Genomic DNA, 4,514 nt, shown 5'->3' with positions numbered 1-4,514 from the left:
AGTCCTGAAACATACTAAAATGAGAAAATGAAACTAATGCATATGGTATAGGGAAACATTTGGATATGAGATTACTTTTCCTTCTGTACTTCTATAATCCCTGTGGCATCTAGCACAGAAATGAGTTCATTTTTTTGTGTTCAATAAAGGTTCAGATGTGAGAGGATACTGGTGCAACCCACATCCCTTCTCTGATTGCCCAGGTAGGGTCACCTCATCTCTTGCCCCTCAAAGGTTTTGCCTTCTCCAAACAACACTACTTATTTAATAGTAAAATATTTCTAGAGACAAGACTTGTCAGTCAAGGGTGATCTTATGTACTACTAAATCCCCAAATTAGATACTTGTATTGATGAATAAATGAGTGAATGAATGATTGACCTGATATGTGAAATGATGTCATGGAAATCACAATGGATGTGGAGTTAAGAAATGTGTTTTATAATGATATATGAACTTCTCAGCCATGTGATGTTGGGAAAGCAATTTTATCTGTCTAACCATCAGTTTTCTCACTGGAAAAAAGAAATGCTAACGTCTAGTATATTAATTAGAATATCAGAAAAATTGATGCAACAAAACTCCAAAATAAGAGTAGCTAAACAAGGTAAACAAGTTAGAAATTTCTTTCCTCTTTATACCTAATAATAGGAGTATAAGGAACTCAAGCCTGATATGGTAGTTCTAGTGTTGAAAACTCTGCCTCCCTCTTCCTTGTTGTTCTGCCATCCCCAATGATATCACCATCTCTGCCCAGGGAAGATAGTCCATCATCATATCAGCTTGGTTCTTATTCCAGGTAATAGGAAGAAAAAAGTGGAATGGAACACACACTTCTCTTTTCTAAGGGCATGACCAGCACTGTGCTAGAGGTGGTTAGTACCAGCTCATGAGAGCCAGTTGGTTTTTAAATACAGCCTTTGTTAAAAATTAAATTATATAAATTCACAATTAAACCTATTAATTAAAAACAAGAGCAACAGATACTCAAAGCTCAACCCTTCCTAATGGTATAACTATATTTTATTGCTGCCCTTGTATGGTTACTTACTTCCATTATGAATGCATGGAACACTATAGTATGGCATGCTACTGTTCATCTCTTTGTAACGGTGAAAAAAATGTCATATTCGTAGCTTAAAATGAGTCCTGGTACATGTATTTTCACCACAGCAATTGGCAAACACTGCAATGAAGGGTTTAATTTATCGTCTTGTTGATTGTTTAGACCAGGAGCTGGCAAATCAACTGTAATCTGTTTTGGTTCAGTTCTTAAACTAAGAATTATTATTTTTACGTAGATTACATTTTAAAGCATTGTTGCAAGGTGAAGGGGAAAAGGAAGAAAGGGAGGGATGAAAGGACAGAGAGAGGGAGGGAGGGAAGGAAGTTGGAAGCAGGGAAATAGGGAGGGAAGGAGTGAAGGAGAAGTGAAGGAGTGAAGGGGAGAGAGAGGGAGGGAGATAGGGAGAGAGAAAAGGGAGGATGGAAGGAAGGGAGGGAAAGAGGGAGGGAGGAAAGGGGAGGGAAGGAGGTAATACGCAGGGAAGTAGGAAGGGAAGGAGTGAAGGAGAAGTGAAGGAGGGAGACAGGAAAGGGGAGGGATTGGGAGGGAGGGAGGAGGAAGGAAAGAAGGAAGAAGAAGAAAGAAAGAGAGTGTGAGAAAGAGAAGACACAAACAGATCGCATATGACTGCAAATCCTGAAATATTAACTAGCAGACTTTTTATTAAAAGTGTTTTCTGAATCTGATGGAGAAAATATTAATATTGCAAATCAAACTGAAATGCTTCCTTGCTACTTCCTGTCAGCAGGTACAATGCTCAGCTTCTGGAAGCTACCTCATTTCTTGTTGTGTGGTCCCCTCTAGCTTCAAGTAAGCAATGAAGAGTCTCCCTTGAGTTGAATACCTTGCATACTATGAATCTCACCAGGAAGAACCCAGTACCTTTTAAGAATTCACCTGAATAGGGCAGGCCCACTGAGGACAATCTTTCTTTCTTAAATTCAAGTGCACCATATAGCAAGCATAGCCTAATCATGAAGTGATAGCCCATCTCACAGTTGAGGAGATAGATTATGAAAGACCTCAGATAACTGGGGAGTCATCTTGGAATTCTTCCTACTACAATGAGAATCTCACAGTCTCTGCTACATCTCTCTCTTTTGCAGTGTCATTTAAAGAACTTAATGAAATCAGGTATATATAAAAATACTTTATTACAATAGATGCTATAAAGTCTGAAGTACTGTTGTTATTGAACTCCACTATTTTTCAAATTCATATATCTGAGTTTTTGGTAATATAGTTATTTTCTAATTCCTAGTTTGGAATGTAAGATGGAGGTATTTTTGACTTTGGTTTTGAGTTTCTTCCAAGATGGCTTATTGAGTCTGTCCACAGGGTGGGGTCTGGGAACATGAGCAATACAAGAACCACCTCATGGTCTATCTAGTACACTCATTGTTTACTGAATGATCCTTTGTTTGGTATCCTGAATGCATCTTCCCAGTCTCCTCTTAGCTTTCCCCTTTTCCTTCCTTTCCCCTCCTCTCTCTTCCTCTTCTTTGTTATCTCTCTCTCTCTCTCTCTTTCTCTCACTAACACACTTAGGAAAGTGCACAAAAGCAAAGCCACTTAGAGCTTAGCAATATAAAATTAGCATGCACCTTTAAGCAGTCTCCAGACACTGTCTTTGGCCTGAAGCCAAAAAGATAATAATTACAGTTTTTAAAAGTCATCTCTATAATGTGCATCTGTTGCCCATGGTATCCATTCATAAGCTATTCATAAATTTTGTAAGGAAGAAATGAGGAGGCAAATGTAACAAATTCTTGCTCCTAGCTGAGCCAAGCCTTTCAGTGAGATGCTTTTATGAGCCCATGAACACTAGAATTTTTGATGCTTCTTTCAACAAAAAGAGTTACAACATTGGATCTGAGTTCCTTTTTAAATGAAAGAAATATTTTAAGTATTGATAGTTAGTAAGAAGTTACTTCAGGTGCAGAAATAAAGAGATAACCAACAAACTGTGTTTTTCACAAAGTCTGCAGAAACACTTGGAACTTATGTGCATATAGATGATATATAAAGAAAATCTTGCATCTGCCATTTCAAATGCCCAGGATGTCACTTTCACCCTATCTTTTTAACAAGAATAATGTCATTGACTCTTAAGATAAAAAAGATACTGTGAAAAAAATCTGAACAATATATAAAGTCTTATACTCATAAAAGCTATGTGTGTATTCTTACTTTTCAGCTTTCTAAACTTATTTTGAAGATGTGGAGTACAATTCAGGGTTAGGTATACAAATGGTCATTGTGCCCGGCTCGGTGGCTCAGCCTGTAATCCCGTGACTTTGGGAGGCTGAAATGAGTGAATTGCCTGAGCCCGCAGGTTCGAGACCCGCCTGGGCAGCGAGACCTCATCTCTACAATAAATCAAAAAATCAGCTGGGCGTGGTAGCGCATGCCTGTAATTCCGGCTACTCGGAAGGCTGAGGCGGAAGGATCGCCGGAGCCCAGCAGGTCGAGGCTGCGGTGGCCGGGAGCAGCCACTGCACTCTAATCTGGGTGACAGAGTGAGACTCCAACTCAACAAAACAAAACAAATGGTCATTGTACTGGCAAAGTTTGGGCCTCACTTTGGTACCCCCTTCACCTGGTTTGAAATCAGGTACCCTTATTGATGAAGTGTGCCCCCTCTTCTCTGGCAGTTTCCCATTACTGCCAATCTCTTTCTTAAAGTATTATGATACTTGTTCTGGGTTCACTTATGAGTGAGAACATGTGATACTCAGGTCTTTTGTTTCTGTGATAGATCACTGAGTGTTATAGACTCTAAATCCATCCAAGTTGCTGCAAACTTCATAATTTTGTTCTTCTTTATGGCCGTGTACGATTCCATCATGTATGTTACTTTTCTACTTCAAGAGCCATCATAGGATGCCACAATGGCAAAATACCACACTTATACTCCCAGAATTTCCTGCTGTCTAAAATAGATCCATTATTTTACTTCTCCACCTCCTGTTGACTGCGAACAACAGAGAATAGTTGTATAGGATAATTAAAGTCTCCCAGCCAACAGAAAATATTAAAATGATATAAACAAAAGACATTTTAGAGAATCACTATGTTCAGAGATCATAAATATCTACCTTTCCTTCCAGCAGGCACCAACTTCTGAAACTCCTTTTCCTGGTGGCATTTGGCCTGGGTGAAGAAATGGCATCATATATCTGATCCATTACTATTCTGCAGGAAATGAGGGAGGGAAAGAGGAAGGGAGAGAGGGAGGGAGGGAGGGGAGGGACTGTGGGAGGGAAGAAAAAGTGGTAGTCAATACTAACTGTGACCTATCCCTGCTGATATGTTTGATATTCCCACTGTATTTGATAGCCTTTTGGCTAAGAAATTATATTATCTCTTGTGTTATTTACTAATGGGTGTGATTATTAGTTTTATTTTAGCAAATCCATAGGAAAACATAATCACGAATCCACATGAT

This window comes from Carlito syrichta, unplaced genomic scaffold (assembly GCF_000164805.1).
Source record: "Carlito syrichta isolate Samal-C Ts95f unplaced genomic scaffold, Tarsius_syrichta-2.0.1 Scaffold189852, whole genome shotgun sequence".
Lineage (NCBI taxonomy): Eukaryota > Metazoa > Chordata > Mammalia > Primates > Tarsiidae > Carlito > Carlito syrichta.
Note: the sequence above shows the minus strand (reverse complement) of the source record.